The sequence below is a fragment of the Dipodomys spectabilis genome, unplaced genomic scaffold (genome assembly GCF_019054845.1).
Source record: "Dipodomys spectabilis isolate Male_0828 unplaced genomic scaffold, ASM1905484v1 ptg000001l, whole genome shotgun sequence".
In the NCBI taxonomy this organism is placed as follows: Eukaryota; Metazoa; Chordata; class Mammalia; order Rodentia; family Heteromyidae; genus Dipodomys; species Dipodomys spectabilis.
Window position 1 is genome coordinate 15,769,865 of NW_024870678.1, and position 23,820 is coordinate 15,793,684.

The window sequence follows — 23,820 nt, forward strand, 5'->3', positions numbered from 1 at the left end:
GGAAACTGGATGTCACAAAATTCACACTGAAAGTGGAATGCAATTGCCAGGCAAGAATGAGAACTAAAGAGTACCAGCAAGATGAGGGAGATGAACCGAACCACTGAAGTAAGAAAAACCTGAAAGAAAAGATGAGTCAATAAAAAGTAAGGTTAATTCGAAACACTTCGAATCACCTAATTTTATAAAATATACACATGAGTATACTGAAGTTTCATTTGCCTGTTCGCAGAATGTGTGAGCAGCATTTTGACAATAGCAGCAGAATGGCTTAGCAGAACTTAATATATCCAAAGATCCAATATATTTCTATAAGATCAGATATGCAGACAGGTTTCATTACTAAGAACTGATTACATTTCAAAAGTTTTACAACTCATGTTACATCTCACATGCATGATGAGGTCAAAAATATTTTTGACTTGCTTAAGATCATATTCTACTTTGTTGTTAATCTTTCCTGTTCTTTTCCCTTCAGAAGCTCTCTGTGACTCCTAATGGGAGCTATATTCAATCGCTTTGTATCAAATGTGCATGTAGCTCTTTGAGACAGCTCTGAAATGGTTCTATGGAACTTACATATAGCTATGTCTCTGGAAAAGGCTATGTTCTTCCTCTGCCAACGTACTCTCTTGGAGATGACCTCAGAACATGGATGACAGATCTCCATAAATTCACATTTCTCACCTTATTCCTAGTAGAAATAGGTTGTTCTGTGTTACTAAATAAACGTTATCCTTTATGCCAACAATTCAAACTATATGCTTAATGGTTAATACCTTTTCAATATCCACAATATTTGACATTTTATAGAAATAAATGAACATACAAGTAATGCTATGGTCTTGTTCTGAAAAATGAAAAATGAAATATGGTACATTAAGGGTACCATAAAAACACTAAGGATACCGGGTAAAAGATTAAATTCCTTGATAAATTAGACACTAACTCTTTCTGGTATATGAAGACAAGATGCTTGGAACAGCAACCACACCATAAACATGAAATAGAATTTTAGATGGAAGATCAAAAACCAAAATATTAAGAAAGGCAAAAGGAAATAATAGAAAATATCTGAGTCATACAGTATTAGCCATCCTTATAGCTCTGGAACTGGCTACTACCAGAAATCCAACATATTTCATTACTTGAAGCTAAATAACCTCTGTCACAAAATTCATCTTAAATTCTAGACAATTGAAAGTTAAGACAATAGGAAAATACATCCAGTTTTTTTCTCTTGGCTAAAAATGGAAACTAATCGTTCCATTGGATTAGTCACAGTGGATTATTGCTGCAATTGATGGCAAGAGCCATCAAGTTGCTCTAATTATTGGCTGCCCTCAAACTCAGGAAATGCCGAAGTGGAGAGGTAGCACCAAGAAACTTCACTTTTGAAACCCATGTGAAATGATGACCTAGTAGTCTCTTTTGTCATTTCCCAAGATGAATGGACTCTGAAGTAGAGGAACTATGTTCTTTCTTACAAATATAAATATTGTTCTACTATAAAACCTGGCCAGCAATTGGCGTGAATTTGCCTTTAGCTATCTATCTTTATCAAATAACTAAAAAAAAATAGCTCCACAAAACGTTTTGCAAAACTAATGATGCTATAAAATTATATCAGTGGAAATGTCCAGAAAGAAAAGAAAAACTGCTTTCAGTTTTTGTCTTTTTCTTCTGGAGTTACTTAGGTTTGCTGATTTGGAAGTGGAAGATCCCACCATTTTCTTCTTGGCAAATGTCTAGGTACTTTTTACAGACAACTATAATTTCTTCTATGATTTAATCTACTACCATAATCATTATAGCTACCACTAAGAAAATCTTCTAAGATTTCTCAGCTCTTAGGTTTCTATATTTTAATTCTAGAATGATTTTAGATTTACTCAGGACATAGATTATCCTTTTCTATTATCATTCAAGTGTTTCCTCCCTGTAAGTCTTTTTTTAATTTGTAAAGTTTAGCTACAAAGTCCACAAACCTGTCTTTTTATATTGAATTGTCAAGTTCTTTAGGTTTCAGAGAAGAGAAATTATGAATCAATCATTTCATGATAAGAGCTGAGACCTCAAAGCTTACTAAAAATATTGCTTCTCTTTTACTCTGAGTATAAAAGTCTCCATTTCTTTGTAAAGAAACCATACAGATCACACTATTTCCACATAAAAGTTGCATCTTTGTAAGAAACAGGCATAGTGCTTAACCAATGATATACCTGACTTCATTCCAAGCCAAACAACATGGTCTTTTTTTTTTTTTTTGTCTATGCTGCAGGCTATCTGAAAGTATTAGAGTTAATGTGCAATCAGGTAAGTAAACCCATATTAGATATCTGTAATTTTCATCCAGTAGAAAGAAAATATTACATTACAAGCCTCCATAATTGCATTCAAATGTAATCAAATACAAAAGTTTAAGATCCCAAATCCTTTGAGTTATAAGATCTTTTTTCCTATACATTTCACCAGACCTATAGCCACAAAAAAGTCAAAATAATTCTCAAGGCATTCAAAAGGAGGGGGGAAGGTGAGGGGGATTGCCTCATGCTGTAATGGCCAGCCCCAAGCTCTAATTCTTTTATAGAACTGTCTGCTGCTGCAGCCATTTATGTGCTCAAGCAACAAAGGTTTGGACAGGAATGCATTTTCAAAATGTGTGTCTGTAACTAAGAAAATATCCCCTTGGAACTAAATAAAGTTGCTTTGGTTAGGGTGCTGGGCGAAAACCAATACTCTAATAAACAGAAGTTATACAATTTTGTTAAAATCTCTTAACCAGAAACACAAGCCAGAGGGTTGTGTGCCTTGGCATCTAAATTAAGAATACATAGCCTGCCTCCTTCCCTCCCTCTCTCCTTCCCTCCCTCCCTCTCTCCTTTCCTCCCTCCCTCCCTCCCTCTCTTCCTTCCTCCCTCCCTCTCTCCTTCTCTCCCTTCCTTCCTTCCTTCCTTCCTTCCTTCCTTCCTTCCTTCCTTCCTTCCTTCCTTCCTTCCTTTCTTCCTTCCTTCCTTTCTTCCTTCCTTCCCTCCCTTTCTTCCTTACATCTTTCTTTTCTCTCTTTTTCTTTCTTTCTTCCCTCCCTTCCTTCTTTCCTTTGCTTTTATTATAAATAATACAGAGCTATTAGATCATAAGGATGGCATATGGGTGTAGTTGCTGCTAAACAATGTTTATATTTATTGTCCTCTATTTTACACAGGCCAAAAAAAAAATTAGGTGTGGAAAAGAGTTGATCACATTTGGATTTTCTAAAATGCTAGCAAACTACTGGCTGAAAAACAAATCTCAGTTTTTCCCAATTAGGTGACTTACATTTTCATTGGAATTTAACATTGCCACCTTCAAAATACAAGTGGCTAATTTTCTATGATTTCTAATGAAAAGTTCTACCAAATAATCCTTTTCTCTCATGACAATAATAAGGCTTACGATGTACACATCTGTTGGAAGTCATTTGACAAGAGTTTAGAGCAGTCATAGGCAAGATCTTGGAAAAAAGAGAAATACAATGAGATTAATTCTGTACAATAGTCATTGATTTACCCCCCCCTCCCCCCCGCCCACACACACACTTTGGGGCCATAGAACTACTTATAGCTGCTTAGAGCTTAAAAAAGTCATTATTGCCAGGAAGATAGAAATTGGTGTTCAAACTATAAGTTAAAAAGAAAGCAAACATCTTGAAGGTAGAGGAGACAAAACAACATCAGCTTTACCTCAACTTTCAAGAATTAAACAACACATTTACTAGAAAATTAGATGGCAACAAAGTGTAAGAATAATGATGTATATGTTACTCAGGATATTGCTAGACTAATTCAAAGAAAATAAAAGAGTCGGAAAGCAAACTAGACACAGGAGACATATGAGACATTGTAATTCTCTAACATATTTGAAATCACAAAAGGATTTGAGAGAAAATAAAGCCATATATGAGCATATACAAGCTGAGAATTTAAATATTAAAGATGAAGTTTCACTCTCTCTCTATACGTATAAAATTGATGATGAATGTATCGTAAAACAGAAAAAAGCAAAAGAACAAATAACTATGGGAGATGAATAGAAATGAAACAACTTATAGATGGCATTTTTATCATACATAAAATACATGTAAAACTACAATAAAGAAAGGGCAACACTATCATAAAAGGTAAAAAGTGAGTAAATAGAGAAGTTTATATGGCTTTGAAAACTGTAGAAGTACTAATTTAAAGCATATTTTTATTTCTCATATTTTTACTACTAAAAAAATTACAAAGCTAGAGAGATGAGTAAGGGTTGACTGTAACATGAGAAGATGTTTTTATATCCCAGAAACAAAAACAGAGGAAAATATAGGGGAAATGGAAAAGAATTGTATAATTATTGGAGACATTAAAACTCATATGAGTAATTATACTAACTATAAGTAGAATAAGTATTCCAATTAAAAGATTAATATTACAGGATGCTTACAAAAATGAACTTCAAAGAAGGGTGTAAATAAAGAATGGACTGTATCTATGCAAGCCCCTAAAGCAGGAAATTGTTCTAATGTGTTGTGAAAGTAGACCTTAAGGCAAGAAGGTTTCTTAGAGAAGCAGAGGCATTAATGAGAATAAATTTATTTCCAAATAGTAAAATTTTAAAATGTCAAGTGTGAAATTCAATGTTTAACAAATATATACACAGGGCAGGGAAGGTGGCTCATTGGTAGAGTGCTTGCCTTGCTTGCGTGAGGCCTTGGGTTTGATTCCTCAGCACCACATAAGCAGAAAAAGCCAAAGTGGTGCTGTGGCTCAAGTGGGAGAGCACTAGCCTTAAGCTGAAGAGTTGAGGGACAACACCGAGGCCCAGAGTTCAGGCCCCATGACCGACAATATATATATGTGTGTGTGTGTGTATGTGTGTGTGTGTGTGTGTGTGTGTACATAATACCACTTTGTTAGAAGCATAGGACATTTTTATTACTGCAAATATTTCTTGTGCTCCTTTTCTTTCAATCCTCATCTGCCAAGAGAAGCCAATGTTCTCATTAATTGTTTCATTCTTGAATTTTATGTGGATGGAAACAGATGGTAGATATATGTAGGTACAGCTTCCTTTGATCATTCTTTTAAATTTATCTATATTGCTACATGTATCAGTAGTTCATTCATTTTTTTTTTTTTTTTTGGTCAGTCGTGGGGCTTGAACTCTGGGCCTGGGCACTGTCCCTTAGCTTCAGCTCAAGGCGAGCACTCTATCGCTTGAGCCACAGCGCCACTTCTGGTTTCTAGTGGTTTATTGGACATAAGAGTTTCACAGACTTTCCTGCCCGGGCTGGCTTTGAACCGCAATCCTCAGATCTCAGCCTCCTGAGTAGCTAGGATTACAGGCGTGAGCCACTGGCGCCTGGCTAGTTCATTCCTTTTTAATGCCGAGTAAGTTTTATTGCATAGAATTGGCTCCAATTTGTCTCTCATTCATCAGTTTTTTTGTTTACAGATTTTAAGTATGGTGTGTGAAACTGATGCAAATATTCATGAAATAAATATGTGTAGACCTCTGGGCTATTCTTGGGTAAACACTGTAAAGTAGAATCATTGGATAACATAGAAATTGTGTACAAAGAGGATTGTTGGGGGATAGGAGAGATCCATGAAAAGGGAAAAGGAAAAGGAAAAGGAAGAGAGGTGACAGGGGATGAGTTAGATTGAACTTTGGATCTATGCAATCGCAAAATGAAACCTACCAAAACTGTTACAAGAGAGGTTAAGAAGAGAGGTTAAGAAAAAGTAATACAGGTGGGGTAAATTTGACTAAAGAGTATTATATGCACCTATATAAATATCAGTGAAACCCTTCTGTACAATTAACTTAGCTTATTTTTTTTTCAATAATAAAGTCGTTTTCCACTTACGGTCTTATCAGTTATGGGTGAGGGTTCCAGAACGTTGTTCAAGCTTTTCCCCTTTTCTAATTTCAGAAACTACACTCTGCTATTCTACTTTTCTATTTCTTTTTATTTCCACTTTTCTATCAAAGTTATCCCTCCACCTACCCCTTGTATGTGTTCCTTTGAACAAATCTGTAATGGATGATAGGAAGTGTACATAAATCCAATATATTTGGTGACTCTAAATCTTTTTCTATGTAGTATATCCATGATTTATGTGTTTCTCAATTTCTGTTTTATCTGGACTTTATAGATTATCACATGTAGATTATCTGAATTATGCTCTCATTCTTTAAGAGTGTTGACATTTATTTTGGAATTTTTGTTAAATTACTGCCAAATCTTGATTCCACCACCACAGCATATTTAAGGCAAATCCAGAAAGTTGAATGCTTTGTAAGATTGACCTTGTCTCTTAAAAAATGCACTATCAGAGCAAAAAAATTGAAAAAATAGGAAATTTTACACTGTTAAAAGATATAATTATGAAATGTAATCCTCAAACATTGATAGCACCACTATCTTTTTTAAAACATCTGAAATTTTTGAGACAATGGAGAAATTTGAATATCAACCCATTTTATGTAGTAGAGAAACAACCGAGTTTTGTAGAGGTAATAAATTACTTTATAGAAGAACATATTTATTTCCAGGAAATAGTGTTTATTTTACTTCCAAATTGTCTAATGGGTAATTATTGAGGAAAAGAAAAAAAAAACTAAGGTGAAAAAGAATAAAAGGAATTAGAAAAAAAAAAGTAATATCTCTTGTTGCAATTAATGTCTAAAGCAAATCACCTAAAAATAAGTAACTTCTTATTTTTTTATTTCAATTAATACTTTGTGAGTAAAGGAATAAGTGACAAATAATAATCCTCTCAACTTTCTGTCACTAGACTCTTTTATCAAATTCCAACTGGTTGATAAAAGTCCTCAATTCTAGGAATTACTAATCTTTGCTTTTGATTCCCCCCACCCCCCACCAAGGGAAATGTCAGATAATTTTGAGTTACTAAAAGGTGAATTCAGCCACCATTCATGGCTTCCATTGACTACAATGGAAATAAGCCAAATTCCACTGAGGGTGAATGCATACAATTTTATTTGAAGTTAATGGGGGTCCCGTGTATATATCCTAGGGTAGAACTTGGCCCAGCAATTTATACTAATCAATTGCTGTTCTAGCATGTCAAACAATGGAAAAATACCACAGCTACAAAAGGAAACCAAATGATAAGAATAACTCTCCAACAGAAATCTAGAAAATACTTTTTTAAGAAATATAAAAACATGGTTATTGCATTATAGTTCTGCTAGAGACTGTAAATAATTAGGAATCAAAGTATAGATTGAAATAAAAAAATCAGCATTCTCACACAGATAGGATTCACAAATCAATTTCATGTTTTGCCTTTTACTCCTATAAGTAATGATCTATCTTAGCTCCCATTAATTATTTTAAATAATGTTTATGTTTTGAATACAAATCTAAAAACAATACTAAAAGAACATACCAGTTGGTAGTGTTCCCAAATGTTTCTCCAATTACTTCCTCAACATTGGATATTCTTTAGTAGAATGCATCAAACAAGCCCAGTGTTTTTACTATAGGAAGGAATACCAATAGTCATTTTTATCTATAACCTTCATTTTTTCAAACTCCTTCCTTATCAAGGTAAAATTTCAATTAAACATGCTTTTTTTTATTTGCCTAAACAAAGATGTGATGAAGTTCTCTAACTACCTCCCCTATACTTTATCTCTTTATAGCAAATGTTGATTTTCTATTTTATTAAAGATTAACATAGAGAAAACTCAAGAGTTTTTGTGACCATCTTAAAAACAAAAATAAACATTGTCATATAATTACGATGAGATAAAGAACATTCCTCACCACTCTAGCTCTGAAAACATCTTCATGGGTGTTAGTCCAAGCCATTGCTATCTGAAAGACAGTTAGTGTCCTAAGGTTATCCTAAGGTTAATGTATGTCTGAAGTAGTTGTTGGATCCCTTCTTTGTTTCTCTTTCCTGTTAAGACTGGGGAACCTGAAGTTTATTATTTAGATTTTACCTGTCCCTTTTAACTTGGCTCTCTTACCTTGGAATTGCTCACAAATAAGCAAATTCACCAAAACAAATAGGAATGCAGAATGCCAGACAGGATTGGTAGTCCTTGTCTCTGGTATTTTGGCCTCTGAACTTCTGGCTGACTTGGTAGTCCTGATCCAATTGTGTCTTCCTGAAACTTGTGTCATTGCTTATACACCTCAAATAGTGAAAGCTGGACCTATGTGTGTATCCCTAGTGTCCAGAATTTTAGCCCTTCAAAATCAAGTTGCATTGATCATTCTCTATGATTTTAAGAAACTTTTAATTATATATCTTGGTAGTTGTTTACAGTGAATAGATTGATACACTATTCATATTAGCTTCAACCATCACTGACCTAATCCACAATTTTAAAAAAAAGGGGGGGGGGGGAGAAAAATCATCACACTCTTGCTTAATTTGCGTACTTTATCATTAAGGAGGTGTTATCCTTTGGACATAGTTGTAAAATAATGTCTTTATACAATCTTTTGTTTGCTTTTTTTGTTATTGTTTTGTTCCTTTATTTTTTTAATTTAATTTAATTTTTGTTTGCTTTTTTTAAAGTGAACCAATTATATTAATAGGAGTTTTAAATATCCTAAAGGTTATTACTTAAACTATACTTAGGAAATACTTTCACTTTTCTAACAATAAAAATATAAGCTTGAAGATTTAAAAAGTCTGAATGAAATCAAATCATATAAACCTTTATTTTCTCATTGGCTATCATTCTTTCATTTTATCATTCTTTCAGTTTATTCTCTCAAAATTCAATGATTTGTTCTTTAGGAAATCTGGTCATGCAGTGTCTGTGGCTTGCATTCATATATATTGAAACGTTTTTGACATGTGATGTTTTCTTGTTTTTGAATAATACCTTCCTGGAAATACCCCAAACAAGAGTAATTTATTTCAGATCTAAAAGAAAGTACTTAAATGCTTCAAAAAAACTATTAAAATTACAAAAACATTAACACAAAAAACATGAATAAAGAAAAAATTTAAAAACTGAGAAACTGCTTTTAATTTTGTCTAATAAACTATAATGGTTTTAATTTTATTAATTAACAGTTCTTCTTTAATAGACCAGTTAACCAATTTACATTTAATTTGTGCAAGATTTAAAGGATAAAACAACTGGAGATGGAGATGCACAGCAGAGAGACAACACAGCCCTTAATACTACAAGTGTGAACAATTCCAAAAGAACAAACAGTTCTTGGCAACTGGAATGCAGGTCACTGAAAACACCACAAATGTTGGCAATTTGAGAGTTAGCTCTATTTTGAGAAATACTAGGTCATTAAAAAATCACAATGATTACCATTAATGGTTGGCCTTCGCTAGTTGTCTCCTGTTTGTTTGTTTTATTTCCAAATAAAGCCAGTCCTCAAATTAAAAGTTCACCCTTTCAACAGCTTTCCTTTTTCTCTTTTGTCACGTGTATTGTATATATGATTTTTAATTCTTCCTTTACCTTCAACACAGTTTCATTTAATGATTTGTTCTTAAGAGCAACATTGACAAGTCGGGTGCTGGTGGCTCACGCCTGTAATCCCTAGCTACTCAGGAGGCTGAGGTCTGAAAATCACAGTTCAAAGCCAGCCTGGGCAGGAAAGGGCAGGAAAGTCCATGAGACTCTCATCTCCAGTAAACCACTCAGAAAACTGGAAGTGGCACAAGTGGTAGAGTGCCAAGTGGACAGCACCTAGGCCCAGAGTTCAAGCCCCATGACTGACAAAAGTAAAAAATAAAAAAGTAACATTGACAAGATGCACTACACTCATAAACTGATTTGTACAACCTCCTGTCTACACAACTTTTTTTTTTTTGTCAGTCATGGGGCTTGAACTCTGAGCTTTGTCACTGTCCCTCAGCTCTTCAGCTCAAGGCGAGCACTCTACCATTTGAGCCACAGTGCCATTTCTGGTTTTCTGGTGGTTTATTGGAGATAAGAGTCTCACGGACTTTCCTTGCCAGGGCTGGCTTTGAACTGCGATCCTCAGATCTCAGCCTCCTCAGTAGCTAGGATTACAGCCACCGGCGCCCAGCTTCTACACAACTTTGATAGTTGAACAGCTATCCTTTGTACAACTACTTAAAGATTTTCTTTTAAAAAAAGAGTTCAACAACAAGAAGAATATTCTTGATATAGGATTTCCAGTGAGCGTGTGTGAGAAGAACCTGTTTTTCATCCAATCTTTTTTTTTTTAATTTAATTTTATTTTATTTTATTTGAGAACATACTGTACAGAGGGGTTACAATTACATGGGCAGGATAATGCATACATTTCTTACCAAGCATTGCAGCCTCCTCCTTTGTTTACCCTTCACCTCCCTTCCCAGCCTCCCCCCTCCCCCCCACCCAACTATACCCCCCCTTCCCCCCCACACCGACATTGTAAAGCTGGTTTTGACATGACATTTTGTACTTCTCATTGTTGCAACAGGTCCACCTGAATCCTTAAACGACTTGTTTGTCCCCGTCTCCTCCACATGTTATACTGACATCAAATATAGTGAAAGCAGGGGTTACACTGTGGGGGAGGGACATACAAAGCAACAAAGAAATAATCTTATAAATTCGTTAGAAACACATGCATGAAAGAAACAAAAACATTAAAATACATATTTGAGGGTTCGTTTTCCTAACATCACATTCTCTGACTTTTTCCGCTTGACTCATACCTATACTAGATATTGCAAATAAGGGAAACCATGGGACCTATGTTTCTTTGGGCCTGGCTTACTTCACTTAATATAATTTTTTCCAAGCCTTTCTATTTCCTAACAAATGGGGAAATGTCATTCTTTCTGATGGAGGCATAGAATTCCATTGTGTATATATACCACATCTTCTTGATCCATTCATCTACTGAGGGGCATCTGGGTTGGTTCCATATCTTAGCTATGGTAAATAATGCTGCAATAAACATAGTTGTGCTGGTAGCTTTAGTGTGGCCTTGTTTGTGATCATTTGGGTAAATGCCCAAAAGTGGGATTGCTGGGTCATTGGGGAGCTCTATGTGGAGTCTTTTGAGGAACCTCCATACTGCTTTCCAAAGTGGTTGAACAAGTTTACATTCCCACCAACAATGAAGTAAGGTTCCTTTCTGTCCACATCCCCTCCAGCATCTGTTGTTGTTAGAGTTCTTGATTTTTGCTGTTCTAACTGGAGTGAGGTGATATCTCAATGTTGTTTTGATTTGCATTTCTTTTATGGCTAGGGATGTTGAACATTTCTTCATGTGTCTATTGGCCATCCTTCTTTCTTCTTCAGAGAAGTTTCTCTTTAAGTCTTTCGCCCACTTACTTATTGGGCAGTTGTTTCTTTGAGGATTTGTTGTTGGGGAGTTTAATTTTTTGAGTTCCAAGTATATTTTAGATATGAGACCCTTGTCCGTTGTATGGCTAGTAAAGATCTTCTCCCAGTCCGTGGGCTTTCTATTGATCTTGCTAGCTATGTCATTTGCCCTGCAGAAGCTCTGCAACCTTATGCAATCCCATTTGTCCAACCTTTCTTTGATTTGTTGTGTTTCCGGGTCTCTATTCAGAAAATTTCGGCCTGAGCCAAGGAGACCCAGGGTTTCTCCTATTCCATCCTGTAATGTTTTCAGAGTGTCTGCTTTGAGTTCAAGGTCTTTGATCCATTTGGAGTTGATTCTGGTCAAAGAAAGAGAACTATAGACCCATTTCTTTGATGAACATTGATGCAAAACTTCTCAACAAAATTTTGGCCAACCGACTTCAACAATTCATCCAAAATATCATACACCACGATCAAACAGGATTCATTTCAGGGATGCAAAGCTGGTTCAATATACGCAAATCAATTAATATTATTCATCACATCAACAGGAGCAAGAATAAGAACCACATGGTTATCTCAATAGACGCAGAAAAAGCATTCGACAAGATCCAACACCCCTTTATGATGAAGGTTTTGGAAAAATTAGGAATCCATGGAACATTCCTCAATACAGTAAAGGCTGTATATGACAAACCTACAGCCAGCATTATACTCAATGGTGAAAAACTAAAGCCATTTCCCCTTAACTCAGGAACAAGACAAGATTGTCCACTCTCTCCACTTCTCTTCAATCTAGTATTAGAATGCCTAGCTACAGCAATAAGACAAGATGCAGACATAAAGGGGATCCAAATAGGGAAAGAAGAAATAAAACTCTCCCTCTTTGCAGATGACATGATCTTATATTTAAAGAATCCCATAGACTCCACTCCCAAATTACTCAAGCTCATTCAAAACTTTGTCAAAGTAGCAGGTTATAAAATTAACCCCCCAAAATCAATGGCTTTTCTGTATGCCAACAATGAGAAAAGTGTGGCTGAAATTAAGAAAGCAACTCCATTTGTAATAGCCCCACAAAAAATAAAATACCTAGGAATTAACTTAACTAAAAAAGTGAAGGACCTCTATGATGAAAACTTTAAAATCTTGAAAAAGGAAATCAACACAGAACTTAAAAAATGGCAAAACCTCCCATGCTCCTGGATTGGAAAGATTAACATCGTGAAAATGGCAATACTTCCCAAGGCTATCTACAAATTCAACGCAATACCTATCCAAATTCCACCCTCATTCTTCAAGGAAATAGAAGAGGCAATCCAAAAATTCATATGGAACAATAAAAGACCCCGAATAGCAAAAACGCTTCTCAACGGAAAGAACACTGCTGGAGGAATATCAATACCAAATTTCAAACTCTACTATAAAGCCATAGTAATCAAAACAGCTTGGTATTGGCATAAGAACAGACCTCAGGACCAATGGAATAGAATTGAAAACCCAGAAATGAACCTACAGACCTATAGCCATCTAATCTTCGATAAGGGAGCTAAAATAATAGAATGGAAGACAGACAGCCTCTTCAGTAAATGGTGCTGGCAAAACTGGTTAACTACATGTAGAAAACTAAAGCTAGATCCTTATATATCACCCTGCACCAGAATCAACTCCAAATGGATCAAAGACCTTTCATGCAATCTTTTATCTTCCCCCCCAAAAATACAAGAGCATAAGTTGGGAATACCATATAAGCAAACAAAGAGAGGGTTTTCAAGCCATAAACTGAGTAGGATTTCCATCCCTAATCATTACTTCCTTGCTCTTCTTTGCTTAAGGTTAATCCACACTTCCTATCTTTCTGAAGTGTTCATTCAAATCTGGTCTACAAATATTTGTATATGGAAAGCCTTGAGCTGGGGAAGGATGCAAAGGAAGAAGCAGGTTTCCTGGAATCTGAAGTATCTATGTTAGCAGAATGCACCAGTATATGACAAAAGAAGATGTAATGCAAATTAAATTATGAAACCACCCTCAAGATCAAAAAAGGGATTCTACACTTAGAGGGGAACAAATGTATAGAAAATAGTGTGGGCATTGATATCAGCGAAATATACTAGCTCACAAGGCTTCTGTGGTGAATGGACTTTGCTATGTGAAGGTGATGGGTTATTTAACTTCGCTGTGACTTGGCTGCCTTATCTAGAACCTTAATAGGTGTGATACTTGAGAACAGAGTTTACCCTACACTCTGGTATCTATGGATGGGAGTCTTTTGGTTAGGAATTTCTCCTATCTTGGCTTTGTTTTCTTTATCTTTACAATGCTGGGTTTAAGCTTATTCATTTGAATAATGTCATCTACACCTAAAGTTTCTGATCTGATGTGCAGAGAAGAAAGTGAAATTTCCTAAAGAGAAATTGTACTCAAGAGAAGAAGGTAGGTTGACAATTATATTCTCTAGCTAGTAAATGGATTTTACCAAAGATGAAAAGGTAAGATTTAATGTATATAATTCCTTTTGTTTTCATTATTCCCAGTATCATTTAGAGTATACATATATCTATCGATATATATATATATATATACACATATATACATGTACCTATAGATAGATAGATGTATTTATCTATAGATAGATCTATATATCACAAAAACTCTAAAATGAGGTGATTTTGTTTGGGATTTTTTTAAACTGTATATTTTTTTCTTTTCTTTTTTGGTACTGGGGATCAAACCCAGGATGTTGCACTTGCTAGGCAAGCACTTTGCCACTGAGCTACATCCCAGCCCAAATGAGGTGATTTTTAAAAATATATATTTTCTTTAGGTAGACATACGAAGGGGTTTCAGTTCAACATGTCAATTTATGAGACCTGTGCATCTTGTTCAGTGCCACTTCTTCCATCAACCTCCCCCACATCTATCTAAACCCCACCTACACTCAAAATGAGTTGTCCTTTTAATCTCACCTTATGCTTGCATCACTACAGATCTGTACACAATTTTTTTAACTTTCAAAGTATAAAACAGCAGTCAAAATGCTATTTGTTATTTTTTTAAATCAATGAAGCAGGATACAGTTTAGAAACTCAGGATTGTTTTAATGATAAGTTATTATTTCTCAGAGGTAATTTCATGAGATTGCCAATGAACTGTCCTCATACAGATCAGGTCATGTCATCACAAAAATTGCTAATTTTTTAGAGTGCTAAATTTATACACATGAAAGAACACGTGATTTTTCTATCCAGTTATTTAGGGTTTTTGTGATAATGCTTTAGTTGCAAAAAACCATATATAATATAGCAGCAAGGGAGATGTTGAGGATGATTGGAAAGAAACAGAATCCAAAGAACTATCTCATTTAAAGAGGGAGGCCTGAATATCATGAGAAATAAAAAAAAAATCCTACTCTTTGAATTTAACACTAATATTCATGAAGAAAGAATATTTATCCAATAGAAAATGGTGTGCGTGCATGTGTGTGTGGCGGGGGGGTCAGGGGGGGGGGGTGTGGGTGTGATTTGACAGTTGCCTGCTGGCGACAGTGAAGGATAGGAAAGCGTATGGTGGCGTCGAGAGTGAAGTGGCGCCATGCTTAGAGCTTCTGCTTCTTCATCAGTCTGCACAATGGAGGAGGTAGTCCTTTCCTACACAGATTGAATTGAAAACACTCAAAATTCAAATTCTGAAGCTCTAATTCCCAATGTGAATGCATTTCGACATAGGACATTTAGGAGGCAATTAAGGTTAAATAAAATCAAAAGCATGGGGCCCTAATCCAATTGGATTGGTAGCACTGTAACAAGAGAAGAGATGGACATTTCATATACATACATATATGTATATGCATATATACATATGCCAGGAAGAGCTCGCTCAGGCTGGCACCCTGGCCTTGAATTCCTGACCTCCAGAACTGTGAAAAAATAAATTCTATAGTCTAGGTCATTCAGCCTATAGTATTTTGTTTTCTGAATTTATCTACCACCATCTACTCCATGAAGGTCTAGAGGTTTGGGGTAACTCAATCTTTCTTAGCTTTTTTTTTTGTCCATTGGAGGAACATTTGAAAGATTCTAGGATCAAAATAAGCAATATTATTCTTTTTTTAGTTCATGATACACAACCATTAATCAATCTTTGAATCAATGATCTAGTAATAAACTGCTGATGCTGTGTTTATAGAAAGGGTTTTGCTATGTAGCCTAACTTGGCATCAAACTCCTTAATTCTGAGATTATAGGCATGAGTATTTACATGCAGCCAAGTAAATGATGTTTTGTTTTGTTTTGTTTTTCTGTGGGTCATGGGGCCTGAACTCTGGGCCTGGGTGCTGTCCGTCAGCTCTTCAGCTCAAAGGAAGTGGTCTACCACTTGAGCCACAGTGCCACTTCTAGATTTTTTTTTCTGCTTATTTGGTGCTGAGGAATTGAATCCAGGGCCTCCTGCGTGCAAAACAAGCACTCTACCACTGGGCCACCTTCCCAGCCCAATGCTGTTTTTGTTTTTGTTTGTCTAGCAGTACTAGACATGAGACTCGGGGTTGCACACTTGCTCAGCAGGCATTCTATTACTTGTAACACACTTTCAAGCCTTTTTGTATTTGTTATTTTTTAAATGAGTTCTTAAAGTAGCTAAGATTACAGGTATGAGCCACCAGCATCCAGTCTCAATGCTTTTTTGAGCAGAGACTGAAGTTTTCTATCCATGTTTATTTTTGAATCTTCTTACCTTACTCCTTTTGTTTAGCTGAATCCTCCACAACTATATTAACCTGAATACAAGTTAGTAATGTAGGTCAAGAAATTTTCAGTTTTACCTTTCTAAATTTTACCTTGTTTTTGTTACAGCATTATCTAATTAGTTTTCAAAAATTCTATCAATCGTAAGTTTTTATTATTCAGTGGCTTACAAAGTTCATCATACCATATGTGGCATGCCAAAATATTTGAAACTAAAAGTTATTTTGAAGCCAAACTTTTCTTTAAAAAAAAAAAAAAGAGACAGGTTGTTAAATGGAGTTTAGGCTTCTGGCAATAAATCTTTCCTTTTTATAAATTAGGCAAACATAATAAACTTTTGTTACATGACAAGTTAAAGCCAAAATAGTATATTAGGCTCAATAATTTTAATTTAAACAAATGTTGTAAGTTGACATTAATTAGTGTTATTTACAGCATAAAACTTATTAACAATGTTGAACAGTGAAACTGCAAAACTTGCCAAAGAAATACAAAGCAAAATACACCTCCACACAATGTAATAGACATATAAGGCACACAACTTTTTGCATCTTTTAAATATGAGAACAGTGAAACAAAGTAGTTGATTATTGACCAGATTTGCCATAATCACAAATACCTCAAATACTTTTAGTCATCTTCAATTTTTTAACTTACTACCAAACAGAAGAGAATTATTAATAAAATACAAATTGTCATAAATAGTGAATAAAAGCAGAGAGAAAAGTTGCAAAAACAACTCTTAATGAAACTATCCGTACTTTGCACAATTAGTGATAATCACAAAATGTCAGAGGAGGAGACAACTCACTGATGCAAAATCGTTTTCTTTGGAATCTTTTTCCATGCAACTTAGTGACTTCCAATTATAGCACCTCTTCCCTGTCATATCAAAATGGCTCAATCATTTGAACTTGGTCCTTCCATGTGCTGCCATACGGGGCTGATGGATCCTAACAGACTTGCTAGTGAGATGGGTATTAGCTCTAGAGTACACTAAATCTCCTATCACATAACATTCATGGAAAGATCTAAAAATGGCTGTTTCACTTTTCATTCTTAATCTCTTCTAAAATCACAGTGAACATCCCTAGAAACCTAAAATTTTACAGAATTGCTTTGGAGAAGCTCTTCTCTAAATTTGTATCTCAGACTCGGACAAATTCTAGTGGAGGAAAATAGGTTTGTAGAGCCAAACACTGTGATCAAAAGACTAGATTTTGTTTAAAAAAAAAAAAAGATGGAGAGTTGTGCCTTTCAAGTAGAAGCAAGAATCTAAGGGTAAGGATGCAAAGTAGAATTTTGAGATCTTTAAAGGGGATTTGCCTTTTGCAAATAATTTCTTCTGTGACTTTGCTCTTGACCTCAGAATAGTCATCAAAAATTAATAAATTTCCCCTTTGTTTATCCTAATTAAATAAGTGAACATGATACATGTGCACTGCAGTAGGTGATGGCATAGTTTAGAACATAGCCAAGAGGAAATCTTGAAAAGCATGGCTCCTGTCGCACATTCCTAGAGAAAAGAAAATCCAATCCCTTAAGAGGACTAAGTGCTACCACCAATGAAGGGAACGGTGGTTCAAAGAAGCAGATTTCTGAGTCTACAGTTCATGAAGAATTCTGCGTAAGTCTCTATTTTTTAAAAATCTACATCAGATTAATGTCATATGTACTGGCTCTCCTCCCCTTTCTCCCTTTACATATCAATACCTTCCATAAAATACTGAAGAATATTTTATGTAAAGTCAAATGTTTATTCACTGCTAACTTTGGAAGACCTTTTCCAAATAATATTATATCTTTCTCGTTTGATGCAATTTTCTCTTTTAAATTTTCAACTCTTTTCACTTCCCAAATATCACACTGTCCTTCTCATTTTCTTCTGCAAATTCCACCCTCTGCTTCCCTTCCATCTTGTTCTACTGTGGGATGTTTCCATGTTATCTTCCCCAGTTCACCTGTGGTCCACTGCTTTACCGACTTCCATCAACTCCCTGGCTGATTTCATCTTTCTGCTTCACCACAGAAAAGAAAATGTTAAGGGAGGAAAAAGAAGAGGGAAAGAAGAAAAAAGATTACTTATTTCGGCAGAAATCTAAGTTATGGATTTACACTTGATAGCTCATAACATGGCTAGGAAAGATTCAAAAGCAGGTTTTGAAAGACTGGATAGAAGAAAAGGAAGTTGGACTGGAGAGTGTGTGAACAAAAAGGAGCCCACAGGAAGCTGGTTTGATCTCCTTTAGGATTCCACCTTATGACTCCAGGAATGCTCACTGATCTTCCAAGAGTTCACTGTGTCTTTTTCCATTTTGGCAAGATTCAAAATTCTGAGCCGATGCCTCTCTTTTGGTCATGTTCCTTTGCAGAAAGAGAATGACAAGTCTGCTGGGGTTCCTTACTACCCATGTAAAGACTCACACAATGGGAAACTCCTCAAAGAAAAACAAACAGGCTCAGGTAACTCAGTATTTGGAACAGCAAGTCAATCAATCAATAATTGTATCACAGAATCTTTCCATTGTCAAGACCCTACCTACCCATCAATTATCCCTAAATTCTCATGTTTAACCATTGCCTTGAGTTTCAATACTATAAGCTAATTATGCCACATTTGAACTATTTTGAGAATTATTAATGCCAACACAGTATTTGTAGATGATGTATTCACATTGCTACCTGACATTCAATTTTATGACTACATGAAATTTTGTTTCCATGTCATCCAAGTTCAGCTTCTATCATCCGTATTATCATGGACATTCTAGCACATGTCTGTGTCACACATGTATGCATGTCTCTGCTAGGCTTGTGCCAGGAGCATTATACTTTGCAGTAATATTTTTGCTACATATTTCTAATCATAGTAAGACTCTCACTTAGTGGGGATGTGGGGTAAAGTGGTAAAGTATCAACTTTGAGTGGAAAAACAAAGACAGAGCACAAGGCCTGATTTCAAGCCTTAGTATTGGCACAAACACAACCAAAACATTGTCTAAAGAACGATATATTGATGCGCAAAAGTTAAGCATGACACAAAAATAAGAATGAAAAAATAACTGTGACTAGGCCTGACATTTTCTACTCTGTATTTTTAATCTTGGCTATAAAGATAAAACCAAGTAACTTAGAGCAGTGCATGGTGGCACTTTTCCCCCTGCCCACCTTGCCATGACCTTGCTTATCTTGCCAGCCTCATACTGCTTCTTCTCACCTGGAAACTCCTGCCCCACCTCTTTCCATTTGTAATTTCCTTCTCTCCTCCAAATCTTTGACCATTCTACCATCCCCGTACTATTGTTCATCTCCATTTTATGCAATTTACCTTAACTAGACTTTCTGCCCCAAACTAACTTTAGCCACCTTTGTGAATATAGATATTATCTCATGCTGAGGAAATACCTATTTTTCTAATCAGCCATAGTGTGCGATGCTTATATGTGTCCATGAAGTCTTTAACACGTGCTTTATTCATTATTAAACAGTCAAGATCTGGCAGAAACTGCATAAAGTGTCTAGCCAATATGCTTATTGTATTAGTAAGTAACATTTTAAAAACTATGTTTCTAGACCTGCTTCCTAAAGACAGAGATCACAATATCCACTTAGTTTTCTGAATTTTTAGTTAAATGCAACAACTCAATCACTACATATAGATAGATACATAAATACATAGTAAATGTGTGTATCTTAAATAGTTGAAAAGAATTTTTCCTTTGCCTTTATACATTACAAAATCTCTTCATCTGCTGTTTCAGTTGTGTTGAACCAGCTACAGAAACCTTCAAATTCCCATATTATTGTCAAACATGCTTAAATATACACTTAGGAGAATCATGTAGTCTGTTATTCCATTTACTAGTTGATTCTAAATTTATATCATTTATCATTTCACATATGTGTGTATATATGCATACATATGTATATATACCTATATAAATAATACATAACATATATATGTATGTATCTATATATAGATACATACAAAGCTAATACTGCTTTAGCCAAACCAAACCTTTGGTTTGCATTGTGTGTGGTAAGCAGTAACATATCTGAAGAAATTGGAACTAAGGCAATATGATACTTCTAAAAAGGATCTCACTGTGTAAAAAGTCCATTTGTGCTCTTCTACTACCTGATATGTAATCCCAACCCCATTTTGCATTTTTAATACAGGTAAAATTCCCATAAAAACAAACATGTTTATAACATAAAAGCTTTCATTATTGGCTGAGTTAATCACTAAATATGAAAAATACGTATGACCGTATTTTACCAGAAAGCGTCTGACAAACAGGATAAAGTCATCAGGGACAAATGCTGGGTAGTAAATTGAAGAATGAGAAAAGATGAGGAAAAAAATCCATATAAAACTACAGAAATTTAGGTTGGGGTTATAAAGTAAAATGCTGTATGCTGCCAGACACATGGTTGCACCAGTGAGTGAAACCTACCAGGCGTAAAGTCCAGGTTTGGGGCCACTGTATGTTGGTGGTGAGGGGAAACAGTTAATGCTCAGCCCTAAGGAGCAGGCCCATTGTCCCTGTTCATGACTACACACAAGTGTGAGCTAGCATTACCAGAACTTGTGACTTTGCACAAGACTCTACAATTGCCTTTTATATGAATTTTCTAAATTTTAAGTTATTTTCCCATGTTGACATTTGTTTAAACTGTGCAAGTAAATAAAGCAAAAGACAAAAGACATATTAGAATCAGTCAGGCTGCTTGTTGACTAGCTTGCGAATTTGTCTACTAGTTTGCAACAGGAGAAATGGATGTGCAATTGAGTGGAAGTTGAACATCTGCCAAAAATGTTGAAATTTTTAAATGAACAGAATCCTGATTGTGGCTAAATGTGATATTGTTGGTACTAGTTCTTTCATTAGGATACTAGATAATTTTATCTTTTCATTGTCAGAGGAATAGTTATTAAAATATGCTCAGGCAAAAACAAAATAGTTGAAATAGCATGTCAGAAAAAGTTAGGAAAATATTTCAAGATTTATCAATAGAGATACAATTGTATATTCAACTTTCACATGAAAATTAACTAGGGTGCTTTATTCTTTCACCTTTAACGTTCTGTAATTTGCAGTTTTATTTTTGTGAAATTAGCATCTCTCTAGCCTTTTCTTGGTTAATTGTACCTGAAGGACATCTTCAGAAAACTTCCCTTGTTCTTAAACTTTGTTTGTACTCCATGTTTTGTCATAACATTTAGTGCATGTGCCTACCATAGCACTTACTCTTTCATGGCTTTTTTATTTCTCTTCATCTGGATTGGATGATCTCTGAGGTTTTAGCAAATTTTAAATCTTGGAGCCTTGCTTCATGGTGACATACAGTATGGTGACATATAATGAATATATAAACGAATCAGTGAATAAATAGGTCAATGAATAGATGACTTTCTTATGTGGCTCAACTATACACAGGCTGCTACTACTTTTCATTCCTCATTAATTACCATTAATATTCTTGTATTTGCAGTCATTTCACACTTAATGAAAAATTACAAATTGCAGATGTAATAAGTTTAGGAATATTAGCTTTCACTGATGAAAAATTATATGCTATATTTCATTAGGTCATCCTTATAATCCTTTTCTTATGTAATCCTAAAAGACAATATTATTCTCACTCCACAAATATTTAGTGACTGAGCTTAGAAATACACAATTTGTCTCAGATCACACATCACCTAAATGTTGGAGTCACAGTTTTCAAAGGGGTTGGAATTCTATAACAATGCTGACTTTCTGTATGCTCTGATAGGAAGGCTTATCAGAGGGTATTTCAAAAGGGTCAATAGCATTGCACTGATTTTCACAGGATTTTTCCAATACAGATTTATTACTGGGGAGCCATAATGAAGTGTGTTCAGTTGGATGGACCTGTTCTCTGTTAGGAAGAAGCTACTATTTAAAATGAAATGTAAGATGTGCTAGATTATATGTGTTTCTGGAAAAGTATTTCTTCTTGAAAAAATAAACTTATTTATTGTTGAAACGCTTGAGTGATCCTTATTATTGAGCATCATTTTCCATTACTGTAGGAAACGCATACAACAGGGTAACATTTGGTGTAACAGTTGTCTCTGTACTTAATCTCTAGGTAAAATGAGGTCACATGATAAGTGGACAAATTTGTCTAAGGCTTCCAAAGGCCTTCTGATTAAAAATAAGGGATTGTCACTGACAAAGCTCCTTCCTTCATTTTTTTTAAAGTTTAACACTTCAAATATCTGTGGTAGATGGCAATAATCTTTAGAGAGATTAAGTGTCAAATACCCATACCAACTTTATACCTTCTTTACCCCTTCCTACATGCTGTGAAAATGACAAAGTAGTTAAGTTGAAATTCCTTCAAATATAATGCCAATAAATGAATAGATGATAGATAAAAATCTAGATAAATACATAGATGGATGAGTACATACATGCGTAGATAGGTACATGGATAGGTACAAATTTACCAACTTTTTTTAAGTGACAGCAATAGCAAGACACTAAAAATTTCATTTTCCATTTATTTTCAGTGAGATTTTTCTTTCTTGTTAAGACTTAACTGGTTGGTCTCTCCAAACCAGAATATAACTTATGAAAAAGAGTGACACTACCATGATATTACTGATCTAGCATTAAGACACTCCAGTTTAGGCTATTGTCATGAATTTTAATAAATCCTCAGGTTCTATTACTGAGGTAGTATCTTCTAAACATCAAAAGATAAGGTCATATCTTACCTCCTTTAGGGTCTTCTATGTGTTAGGATCCAAAGCCAAAAATAGTTACAACTATTTAATTTAAAATACAAGGTGATAGTACAAGAAATAAATTTTGCCTCTGAAGGAAGAATCTGAAGAATTTACCACGATAGAGTGGCTTCATCTTATGAGTAAAGAAGCAGGAAAGCATCCTTAAGCTCAAGTGGAGGAAGCTAGAATCCTGGTAAAGCTTGCCTGCTGGGAAATAGAGTCACAAAAGATAACCTACTTGTTTGTCCTACCATTTTCTACAGTATCTTGAAGAGTGGCTGACTCAGGGGAGGAAAGGGTTTACAGAGATTAGTGCCCTGAGATATAGGATAAAGGAGATGAATGAAGAACAAAATCTTCTCTCACTGTGGACATATGTCAACTTCTCACCTATTCATATGCTCTAGAAGGAGAAACAGCATTCCATTTTCCTGAATCCTGATTGTATGTGCACTTGTGGGGGCCATGCTGAAGTGCACAAGTTCAGGAATTGTGAATAGTTGACCACTGAATGAATAAACAACTGAATTATCCATAGCATTCCCCTTATTTAGCAAAAAAATACTCACTCCCAATAATTTCTTACTGAGAGTAATTAGTATTTGTTTGAACACCGAGGCTTGCCCTTATAGTAGATCCTGGATAATTAGGTGGGCTAATTCCTGAATATTATGGGCAAATTCCTATGAAAATTTAACCATTTCTTTCATTCTTGTTATTCTATAAGTACACTGCTCTGTCTCAAGGTAGTTCAAAGGAGGCAGTACAAATATTAAACATCTAGAAATATTTACTAAACAATGGATATGCTTCATCATTCAAGCACATTTTGATCAGTTCCTTGATGAAGGATAAATTTAGAGAATAAAGTAAGTTTTCATGCTTATCTGTCTTGTCATCTTAGCTTTAAAACCATATGGTCTTATAAATAAATCTTTGATATGTTTATTAAAAAAATCTGGGATTTTTGAAATCAGAGCTTCAAAC